This window comes from Dama dama, chromosome 20 (assembly GCF_033118175.1).
Source record: "Dama dama isolate Ldn47 chromosome 20, ASM3311817v1, whole genome shotgun sequence".
Classification (NCBI taxonomy): domain Eukaryota; kingdom Metazoa; phylum Chordata; class Mammalia; order Artiodactyla; family Cervidae; genus Dama; species Dama dama.
In genome coordinates this window covers 22,415,262-22,427,508 of record NC_083700.1, presented here as the reverse complement: position 1 = coordinate 22,427,508, position 12,247 = coordinate 22,415,262, and the positions used below count along the sequence as shown (strand labels likewise).

At 45.2% G+C, this 12,247-nt stretch overlaps 2 non-coding genes across 2 annotated transcripts; both read right to left on the bottom strand.

Annotated features, from left to right (window-relative positions):
- Positions 1–2,723: 2,723 nt before the first annotated feature.
- Positions 2,724–2,797, bottom strand: TRNAN-GUU (transfer RNA asparagine (anticodon GUU)). Its single transcript has one exon. It is a non-coding gene; the product is annotated as a tRNA-Asn (tRNA).
- A 5,922-nt stretch (positions 2,798–8,719) lies between these two features.
- LOC133041876 (U1 spliceosomal RNA) lies at positions 8,720–8,884 on the bottom strand. Its single transcript, XR_009689426.1, has one exon. It is a non-coding gene; the product is annotated as a U1 spliceosomal RNA (small nuclear RNA).
- Positions 8,885–12,247: the final 3,363 nt, after the last annotated feature.

The window sequence follows — 12,247 nt, the reverse complement described above, 5'->3', positions numbered from 1 at the left end:
AATAAATAAACACACTTAAGGCATTCTGCCTACCTCCTCACTCCTCTGAGGACAGCTGCAGACTGTAAAACTCTTAGCTGCAGTCTAGAATTAACTCCTCAATAACAGGGTATCCCACAACTTGCATTGCAGTCACTGACCCCTTTTGTTTCAGTGACATCCCTTTGGATGTTGAGGATGAGGGCTCGTGAAGTCTATACCTCCAACTACTCTTCCTTTTGCTGTATATATAAGTAATAAACCAGCTGAATCTAAAAGTGGCTTGTCATTGCAATGAGAAGGCCGTGCACCTCAACTAGAGAAAAGCCTGTGCAGCAAAGACCAAACACAGTCAAAAATTAAAAAATAATGACAATAATAATAAAAGTGACTTATATCTTTACAGGCTGAATCACCCAGGCCTTGACTGCCAGATGTTGAGTGCTTCATTTACCTTTTTTTTTTTTTTTAACTACATATGTACATGTGAAAGTGGCTCAGACCTGTCCAACTCAGTCCATGGAATTCTCCAGGCCAGAATACTGAAGTTGGTATTCTTTCCCTTCTCCAGGGGATCTTCCTGACCCTGAAATTGGGATCTCCTGCATTGCAGGCAGATTCTTTACCAACTGAGCTATCAGGGAAGCCCTTTTTTGCTAAACAAATTCTTAAACTTTTTATGTACATAAAGGTATTGGGTTTTTTTCCTTTCCCTAGGGATTTTGAGTTTTACGTCATTCTTAGAAAAAAAATTTCCCTACAAGACAGTAGAAGTTTTATTACAGGTATTTTCTGAAGGAAGAAAGTTGTAATTGTTCTTCTGCTAATGAGCTGAACAGATGCAGTGAGCTCTCAAATAACTTTGTGGCATATTCCCTGAAGCCCTCTGAAACCCAGACCTGCTGAGGAGTAAGAGGGTTTCCTGGGACCTCCCAACTCGGGATTCTTGGTCTCTAAGAAGGGGATGCAGTCACTAAATAGATGGTGCAACATTTTGGGGGCTAGCTATAGTGAAGAGCAGTTACTAGGCCTGATTGGCCAAGGGGAGAGAGCTGTTTCTAGAACCTGGGAAAGCAATAGTTGTAGGTAAGGCTGTAACTATAGTATAGTGCCACCGAACAGTAACTGTCCTGGGGAGTGGCAAAGAACACAACTACTGCCAACCTGCAGGAAACAATTACCCTGAATTCATATTCCTCCCACCCTCCCCATTCCCAGTCAGTACATCCCATTGGCTGTAGCCAACAAGAAGCAGTGGGCAGAGGAGTCTTTCTGCACAGTTCAAGAAGACTCTTTCTGGGGTGTATGATAGGGTGGCTAATGATGAGAATATATATGGAGGAACAAATGCATAATACCCAGCAAATACGGTCTTTCCATTCTTGAGATTAAAAATAAATAGTCCCATGTGTACTCTCTCCTCCACCCGCACTGCTTCCCCTGTTGGTGTGGTACATTTGTTACAATTGATGAACTAATATTGATTCATTATTATTAATGTTAATGGTTTCCACTGGGTTTATGCTTTGTGTTGTATAGTTCTAGTCCTGAGATTTTTAATTGTGAAAGCATCTCAGCTGCATTTTCAAATAGGTTTTTCAAAAAAGGTTTTTTATTTCCTGAATTCTTTCATTTACTTGAGAATATTTATTTGTCATTTTTAGACCTGTATATCTGGAGTGGAGATATGTATGCATGTATACTTTTAACTGGCTGCTTTTCATACCATAGCTAGATTCTCTTTTCCACAAAAATACTGGTAATGCAACTGAAATTTCAAAATGTAGAGGTTTTAGATTTTTTCCTTTCATTTTTGTTTGTTAAATTAATTATCTGTGAGCTTCTAGCTCAAATCAGACAAGCAAACAAGGGGAGAAAGAAGCAAAAGAAAATTTTGTGGAATTTCTAGATCCCGATGCTTTAAGAAGTCATAGAAATTGTTATTTGCCCAAGATTGCAGAGGAAAGGCTGTGACTGTGGGTTCATGGCTGGCCTTGTGGCTTCAGCATCCTTTAGTCAAGTTTGAGTTACAGCCTGGCTTGCCCAAGGTTTTTAATATATATATTTATAAAGTAGGTGACTATTTTGTTATAAAAATCATAAAGTCATGCTGTTGACTTTATTAAAAATAAAATTTTTTATTTTATTAAAAAGAAATTTGTTTATTGATAACCATCAAGTTGGTATTTGTTTGGCCTTTGGGAATGAGTAGTGGAGATGAGAATTTTCTCAATATATGTCCCGTTCTATAATTCCTTGATTTTTCTGTGTACACACACACACACAATCTCTCCAGGAAGAAAAAATAAAAGAACTACACAGGACAACTTCTCTCCCACTCATGTGAGTATTAAGTCTGTGCAATTAAGTCACTATGAAGGCATTTTAGACACTTGAGGAATGTCTATGTTACCACCTATTCCGCACTGAATATTGATGTCCCTCCCAAGTTCATATGTTGAAGCACTAACTCCCCATTGTAACAGTATTAGGAGGTGGAGCCGTTGGCAGGTAGCTAGGTTTAGATGAGTTTCGGAGGGTGGAGCCTCCACTAATCATTCTGGGATTAGGTCCTTATAAAAACAGAAAAGACCCTCAGTGTACAGGCCTTCTGCAAGCCTCGGGGAAGAAGACCCTCAACAAGAACTATATCGGTCCCGTACCCTGACCTTGGACTTTGCAGCCTCCAGAACTTTGAGATAACCTGAAGTTGCAAGAAAGGACTTTGAGCAAGTAAAACGGTACGTCCCTGGGTGGGCTCGAACCACCAACCTTTCGGTTAACAGCCGAACGCGCTAACCGATTGCGCCACAGAGACACGGGAACCTAACTCCCTAAATTTGTGTCCTGATCCCAGAAATTGCTTTTCAGCCTCTCGCCGGGACTACCTTCATATTCCCATACTTCGGAAACCCGAGTTGTGCGCGAGACCCTGAAGCCCAGAGTTGGTGTCGCTGGTCACGTTTGGACATCGATAGAACTTCTGGGAGTCAGCTAAGGGGCTCTGACAGCCGAAGGCCAGATCCACAGCCTTCCCACCGGCTCCTCCGCACCTCAACACCCGCCCTGCACCAGGTGACTACCGCAGCCTCCCGGGCTGAGGGCGTCCACGTTACCACTCCGTGCCAAGGACACGAACCGGCTGTGCCCCCACTGCGCTGCCCACGCCCTGTGCCTCCAGCTGTGGCTTCCGACCCACAGGCACCTCGGAATTGCTCGCGATGCAGCGGGTCCTCCAGGGCAGGGCCTCGCACCTAGTAGTTCAGTTCAGTTCAGTTCAGTTCAGTCCCTCAGTCATGTCCAACTCTGCGACCCCATGGACTGCAGCACGCCAGGCTTCCCTGTCCAAAACCAACTCCCGGAGCCTACTCAAACTCATGTCCATCGCACCTAGTAGGCACTCATAGGTGCCGGGCGAAGGATGCACACCACCCCCAAGGTCCTAGGGCAACCAAGAATTTCAGTGTGTGCTTTAAGCTTTTGGACCTACGAGGAACCCCGGAAACGGAAGGCGGAAAAGCTTTCTCCAAGCCGGAGGCGCTTTTGTTCCCGGAGCAGATTAAGAACAAGGCAAATGTCCCGACTTTGGACATGTGCGCACTGGGACCGAAGCGAGCATCCCACCGTGGACTGCGACTCAGCCGCAGTCCCGGGTCGTCCGTCCTGAGGGGAGGGGAGGGTCGACCAGGGAAAGCTGAAGAGGAGAAGAAAGCGGGTGGGAGTGCAGGCAGCCCGGGGAGGGAGAGAGAGTGCGCGTGCTAGTGCTCTGGCCATTGAGGGAAAAGGTCAAAAGAAACGGGAAATGCCTATTTTCGTTAGATCGCTTTGATTACCATCTCCCTTCCTCCTTTCTGTCGGCCACGATTGTTTACTGTTGTATGCTCTCGAATTGGAACGACTGATGTTCCTCTCTGAAATGGTTGGCTAAAGACCATCACGCCCTGAGGAGTCCAAAACTCTAAGCGCCTGGCGAGGGGCCCGCGGCCCCGCGCGGTAGAGGGTGCACACCTCCGGCTCACCCCATGAGGGTTGAAAACGCTCCCCCAGGGGTACTCCGACTCCGCCCCAGCCCTCTGCGGCTGGTAATCGGCGGCGCGATGCCTCTCCGCCCTCCTTGCCGAGGAGTGTTAAATGTTGTTAACCCGGCGTACTGTCAAGTAGATGCACGGTCAGAGAAGGCCTAGTATCATTCCTGGAGTAATGCTGACTGTTTACTAAAGGTAGGATGATGACAACTGTAGCTTTAATCCCACATTAATAGAGCTGGAAGTCCACAATAGTTTTGTAGTCTTGAGTGGGCTACCTGCAAGCAGGAATTCTGACTTTTTCCCCTCAGTAATAAACTTAGCTAATACTCTATTTATCAATATGCGTGTTCCTTTGAGTCTGGATTTCTTATTTCCCCAACAGCCCCCACAGAAGAGGTGGAAGATGCCGGGGTGGGGGGGGTGCTGAGACACAGAAAAGTGCATTTGGTGCTGTGTGAACTCTCCCTTTTGAATGAAGACCTTGGAGAAAAGTACTCACAATTGTCGTGGAGTCTCAGAAAATTCCAATAACAGGACTAAGGAGGTGGATCTGTTAAATCTCAGTGGGACATTCTTGGGATGAATTGGATAAGATCCTTTCGTCCTGGATGTCTGAGGTTGCATCTGGTTGGAAATGAGCAGGGAGAGGCCTTTCTACAAGACCGGGAGAAGGGTGAAGTTGCTCCCTCAACCCGACCCCACCTCTGAGCAGTAGTTTCTACCCACTAGCTGGGTCTCTCCTTGAGCTCAGAAGTAGCATGGTCGTAGGCCTGGTTTGTGACTTATGCTGATGGGCCCTGGGGAGGAGGGAATCCATTACACTTATTACAGACCTATTTCCTCATTAGCAGCTCTCCGAGTTTGCCTTCGGTCTTCCCCAAGCCATTTTACATTTGGGCAACTGATCCCAAGCTCGGAGGGAGGAAAGCTCATGGCTCTTCATCATCCTGCTAGCTCAGTTTGTAGCGTGCAAAACTTCTAATTTTAAAGTCTTGAGCATAGCCCAGCATCGAGTGCATTTTATTTGCTTTTCTTTGGATTAGTAGCCGCAGTTTCAGGGCTGTACTGCTCCCTACAGTGGCCATGAGGGAGTTTGTGGTCCTTCTCATTGGAACTCTGTTCCAGGAACCACTACTTTTCCTGTTTTGATAGTAAAAATAGTGATGTACAGTAGTTTTAATTCCTCTGAGGCTGGCAGAACCCATGATCTTTTATTTTGCACCACCCCAACTCTAGGGTCATCTTGGGTCTAAGCAAGGGAGGTCGATTGTGTAAGCTCAGTCTTCCTGCTCATTCTTTCTATGATGCTGTGGAAGCCCCCAGAGACACTGTATTTGATTCTATGCATTAAAATTCATTGATCTAAGAAGGCTGTGCAGGTTTCAGCAGATCATCAAGGGAGGTTTTTGGTAGAAGAAAGATTAAAAACCCAAACACATAGAGATATTTGTGGGACCAAGTCCCAGGCCCTGGGTTCATCCTAATTACAGGCGGGGAAGAAATGGAAAGGAAGACTCAGAAGAAAGAAGGGCAGAACTGGGAGGAAGAATAGGAAAGGGGAGGAAAGAGACAGATTCAAAGGAGAAATTTAGTCACTGGTCCCCAGTTATATGACAGCTTGTCTCTCTGGGTCTCCCCTAGCAACCTTTGTCCTAAGACAGACATCCTTCCACCCATCTGATTCTGGGAATTCTAACATTTCCTACTAGGTCTACCAAGCCTACACCAAGTGCCCTCTTGTCTCTTTTAGATAGCTTTTTGCTAATCCTTTCTTTTGTGGTCCTAGGAGAGTCTGCAGGAGAGGCAAACTTCACCTTAAGCCTCTTGTGGTCTCCAGCTGGGCCTGAGAATTAGATTGACATAAGACAGACTAACAGGAGGAAAACATACTGATTGTCACATGTCCATGGGAGCCCCAATAGGAAAGTGAAAACCCAAACAACTGACTAGACCTAAGTATTTATATACAAGGTTGAACAAAGAGAGGTCATGATGGAAAAGTAAAATATGGGAAGACTAAAGGAAGATATGAGTTAACAAAATCTGTTTGTGTGGATTTCTCTGGGCCTTGGCTTTCTGTCTCTGGTGATAAAAATGTACTTGCTGTTTTCCAAATGCCTTCAGCTTAAAATAATTCTTAGGCCAAATTGGCATGTTTTGGAGTAGTTGTAGTTGAAGCATTGGAACATAGCCAAAGAACAGGATACTGAGCCCTATCTTCTCCTGGTGCTGTGAGATCACCATGCTAAAAGTGAATTCAGCAGGCCCAGATCAGTCTCAGTAGCACTTGTTAATAAAGTTAAAAAAAAAAAAAAAATCCTTTGGCCAGGTCATTTGTAAATATGGAAAACAACGTTCAAATTAGTTAGATATCATAATGTTCCTGCCTAAACCTTAATTTTAAAACCACTGAAAATAATCCAGGACTTCCACCTACAGCCATAGTATAATAATGTCACTAGATTAGACTTATTGCCTTCAGTTCAGTTCAGTTCACTTCAGTTGCTCAGTTGTCCGACTCTTTGCGACCCCATGAACCACAGCATGCCAGGCTTCCCTGTCCATCACCAACTCCTGGAGTTTCCCCAAGCTCATGTCCATTGAGTTGGTGATGCCATCCAATCATCTCGTCCTCTGTCGTCCCCTTCTCCTTCTGCCCTCAATCTTTCCCAGCATCAGGGTCTTTTCAAATGAGTCAGTTCTTCGAATCAGGTGGCCAAAATATTAGAATTTCAGCTTCAACATTAGTCCTTCCAGTGAACACCCAGGACTGATTTGCTTTAGGATGGACTGGTTGGATCTCCTTGCAGTCCAAGGGACTCTCAAGAGTCTCCTCCAACACCACAGTTCAAAAGCATCAATTCTTCGGCGCTCAGCTTTCTTTATAGTCCAACTCTCACATCAATACATGACTACTGGAAAAACCATAGCCTTGACTAGACAGACCTTTGTTGACAAAGTAATGTCTCTGCTTTTTAACATGCTGTCTAGGTTGGTCATAACTTTCCTTCCAAGGAGTAAGCGTCTTTTAATTTCATGGCTGCAGTCACCATCTGCAGTGATTTTGGAGCCCCCCAAAATAAAGTCTGACACTGTTTCCACTGTCTCCCCATCTATTTCCCATGAGGTGATGGGACCAGATGCCATGATCTTAGTTTTCTGAATGTTAAGCTTTAAGCCAACTTTTTCACTCTCCTCTTTCACTTTCATCAAGAGGCTTTAGTTCCTCTTCACTTTCTGCCATAAGGGTGGTGTCATCTACATATCTGAGGTTATTGATACTCCTCCCGGCAATCTTGATTCCAGCTTGTGCTTCTTCCAGCCCAGCATTTCTCATGATGTACTCTGCATATAAGTTAAATAAGCAGGGTGACAATATACAGCCTTGACGTACTCCTTTTCCTATTTGGAACCAGTCTGTTGTTCCATGTTCAGTTCTAACTGTTGCTTCCTGCCCTGCATACAGGTTTCTCAAGAGGCAGGTCAGGTGGTCTGGTATTCCCATCTCTTTTAGAATGTCTGCCCTAGTGGCTCAGTGGTAAAGAATCTGTTCGATCCCTGGGTCGGGAAGATCCCCTGGAGAAGGACATGGCAACCCACACGAGTACTCTTACCTGGAGAATTCCATGGACAGAGGAGCCTGGTAGGCTACAGTCCATAGATTCCCCCAGAGTTGGACCGAAGCGACTAAGCAGCTGTGTGCCCATCATCAAGTCCAACAACCATCAACCGCTTCTCTCCCACTTAACCATTAGGACCTCACAAGCGTGGGCTCACCCAGCAAAAACTGTTGAATCTAATCCATTGCAAGTCTCTGTTATTAAGAACATACCAGGGTGCTTCTAGGATACACGTTTTAAAAACTCAAACTGTGTAAACTCCAAGGTGACACGGAAAATGCAATCAAAATGGAAGCAAGAAGGTAAAGTTCAGAGGATGTATATCAAGAAGTACTTATCTCCTGGAAAATAAGGTAGAGTCGGGAATGACTTAGCGACTAAACCACAGCAACATCATGTCATACTACCAAGTGAGTACGTGACAAGTCACTCGCAGCATTAGAACACGACAGTCATCAGGAACACCCGTAGCCAAAAAAGAAAAAATTGTACTGAAAAAAAAAAAAAAAAAAAATCACCACTCTCCCGATTACAAGAGATCAAACTAATCAATGCTAAAGGAACTCAGTCCTGAACATTTGTTGGAAGAACTGAGGCTAAAGCTTCAATAGTTTGGCCACCTGATGCATAGAACTGGTCTATTGGGAAAAAACCCTAATGCAAGGAGACAAAGTAGAAGAAAATGTGACAATAGAAAAACATAGTTTAATACCATCACCAATTAAATACACGTTAATTTCAGTAACGTCACGATGATGGAAAAAAACTGAAGCTTAATATGTCAACAATATTAACCTACAGTCCGCCTGCAAAAAGCTACTGATTTTCAGTAACCGTTGAAAAAACGCGAAAAACTAAATAAAAAGCTAAGGGTCAGAGAGTCCATATCTTCAAACCGCTAGGTTTCAAAACACTGTTAACATTCTTTTATATCAAAACACAAATTAACAATCAGTTCTACAAAAAAAACCGTCCAAAACTTGTTTAGTTTCGCAAGGAAAGCAAAGATTAACATGCAAAACCAGATAACTAACCACCAACTATCACTAAAGATTTTAAAAAGTTCCTTCTAATTTTTGACAAACAGATTACCAGGGGAAAGCGCGAACGCAGTCCCCCACTACCACAAATTATGCAGTCGAGTTTCCCACATTTGGGGAAATCGCAGGGGTCAGCACATACCGGAGTGCAATGGATAAGCCTCGCCCTGGGAAAACCACCTTCGTGATCATGGTATCTCCCCTGCCAGGTAAGTATGAGTTGCCAGCCTGCCACCCCAGCTCAACCTCATACGCCCTACACTGTACACACACGCTCACTTTACGCCCCGCGTCCCCGAGCCTTCTTCGACCTTCCACACAGCGCATCCACGCACTTTCAAGCAAAAAGGCCTGGATTCTCTCCCACGCCACGGGAGACCATATGGTCTTCAAGCACCAGATCACGGACCAGCAGCCCCTGCGCTCACATATCTACATACGACACGCCCCCTTCCGTGACGCCAACGGGAACCCGCGCTTCCCTCCAGCCCACGCCCCGCCCTAGTCCCCGCCTCCGTCCTCCCACGCCGTCCGGCCCGGCCAACCGGCCGGCGGGCGCCCTCTGGGGGAACTGACGTCCGCCTCCCGCTCCTGTTCTCCCAGCCTCTACGTGTTGGGACCCGGCGCGCTCGGCTGCTGCCTGCCTGCCTTTTGTCCTGCCCAGCACCGGTCTGGCGGTCGGCTGAAGCCTGTGCGCCTTTTTCAAATAACGGCGTTCAATGGGGAGAACAGAACATTTAGCAGTCCAAGGGAAACCGGTTCCTTTCAAATCCAGTTGTCTTTGTGATGTAGTATTGTGTGTATGTCTGGTAAGACGCATTAAGCGTCGCGACTGGCCGTGAACTCAGTTCCATTCGTGAAAATTGTGTCATTCATCAAAAATTTCATTTATTTTATTTCCAGCTTCAGGTGTGGTTTTGACTCTGAACAGATTTTTAACACCTGTCTGTATCCTCTGTCTTATTGAGACAGGCTGGGACCTGGGACCCTTTGCTGCAGGGTTTGGACCTGGACACACTGAGGCAGGAATTTGATGGGCCCCAGGGTGAGCAGTGCAACCTATCCCCTGTAGACAGTTAACTCCAGGCTAAAAGCAGGGACTTCCCTAGTGATCCAGTGATTAACTCCATACTCTGGTTCAGTCTCTGGTCAAGGAACTAGATCCCACATGGGACAACTAACAGTTTACATGCTGCAACTAAAGATCCTTCATGCCTAATAAATAAATATTTTGTATAAAGATAAGATGCTCCAAGATAAGGATATTAGGAGGAGCAAGAAGGAGCTGAGTCCTTACTGGATAGAAGATAGAGACCACCTATTTTGCATTCTTGAGGTCCAGGAGACCTTCACAGACTACACATGCTCAGAAAAGTTCCTCCCAGATTAAAAAGGAGGGGAGGAGCCACCCCGTAATTGGTGGTGTCAACCTCCCAGGAGGCCTCTGTGCTACAATCCGTGTTAGCAAAAAAATTTCACATGCATGTCAGGAAGGGCCCCAAGAGAGGTCAGGTGTGGAAAAAGAGATGAGATAATTGGCCAAAAGTAAACAAAGGCCTGGAAGAAATGCTCTATATAAGTGATTTGAATCACCTCTCTGATGCACTGCTCCTCATTAAGGAGGACACCCACACCCTTTCCAAGTGTGCATCTCTGCCTTACTTCTGTCTTAAATAAGCTGTATATCTATGTGCTCTCTGACTTCTGTTGTGGCTCTAATAATGAACTTTGTACCTACTTTTACAGCTTTTGCCCCTGAGAAATTCATTTTTCAGTAGCAACCCGTGCTTCTAGCCCTAGCTCCTAACGGAATGGTGGCTAGGATTCCTGGTTTTCACACAGGCTACCCTGGTCCAATTCCTGGTCAGGGAACAAAGATCTTGCTTCAAGCGACCACTCACTGCTTGTGTCCTCAAGATCAAAATGTATCCTCCAGCAACAAAATGCAAAGAAACAATAGGGACTAAAAACAACTGCATGTATGCAGTTGGAGAAAATTATGGACAAGATACAAAAAGACCAAAAATTCAAGTGTCATCTATGAAGAGCTGGTGGCAAAAAGAGGATCAGTTCAATTCAGTTCAGTTGCTGAGTCATGTCCAACTCTTTGCAACCCCATGGACTGCAACACGCCAGGCTTCCCTGTCCATCACCAACTCCCGGAGCTTACTCAGACTCATGTCCATTGAGTCGGTGATGCCATTCAACCATATCATCCTCTGTTGCCCCCTTCTCTACCCACCTTCAATCATTCCAGCATCAGAGTCCTTTCAAATGAGTCAGTCCTTCGCATCAAATGGCCAAAGTATTGGAGCTTCAGCTTCAGCATCAGTCCTTCCAAAGAATATTCAGGACTGATTTCATTTAGGATAGACTGGTTGGATCTCCTTGCTGTCCAAGGGACTCTAAGGAGTCATCTCCAACACCACAGTTCAAAAGCTGGGAGCAAAAGCAGAATACTGAACATTCCCCTGGCACACAACACCACCAAACTCATAGGTAAACCACCTAAGTCAACTTTAAAGCCTGACCCCTCTGTAACAGGAGGGAAAGGGGCAGGGCAAAACTTTTGAAATAATGACATAGCCCAAGGACACAACATAAACCAGTTTTAGAATCATGGGACCAAGATGCGACCAATCAATGGGACCAACTTGGCAGACAAGACTAGACCTTGATCCTCAATCAGCAAGTGAAATGACACACCCAGAGGTGCCATGACGGTTCCAAGGCAATGTTAAAAGACCAAGGAGTGGGTGGTGGCCCAAATCCTGGAAATCTCCACCCCTTCCCCAAAACAGTTGGAATAACCCTCCCACTCATTAGCATACAAAATTACCAAACTTACAAAAACTAACCAAGCCACACTTTGCTGCCACATTCTTTCTCTGCAATGGCCCACACTCTGTCTGTGGAGTGTGCTTCTCTTGAATCTGAATAAATCTACTTGTTACTTACCACTTTGTCTCTCACTGAATTCTTTCTGCGGAGACATCAAGAACCTGACCAGGTACCATGGGTTCTGGCTGGGTTTGAGTCGCAAAGCAAAAACACCCCGTTGTGGGTGTCACTAATGTTGAAAGAAAAGTCCAATGCTGTAAAGAGCAATATTGCATAGGAACCTAGAATGTTAGGTCCATGAATCAAGGGAAATTGGAAGTGGTCAAAGAGGAGACGGCACGAGTAAACATCAACATTTTAGGAATCAGCGAACTAAAGTGTACTGGGATGGGTAAATTTAACTCAGATGAGCATTATATCTACTACTGTGGGCAAGAATTCCTTAGAAGAAATGGAGTAGCCATCATAGCCAACAAAAGAGTCCAAAATGCAGCACTTGGATGCAATCTCAAAAACGACAGGATGATCTCTGTTCGTTTCCAAGACAAATCATTCAAAACCACCGTAATCCATGTCAATGCCCCAATCAGTAGTGCTGAAGATATTTCATATTTGAGCAATGAAATCTCCCGCTGTTGGGGAGACAGAGTAGAATATTCTACATTCAATGACCTAGATGCTCGATCCGCATCCTGTGTGCTTTTTGGTTAGTCTTCTTTGGACCTACCCTTAAGCATCA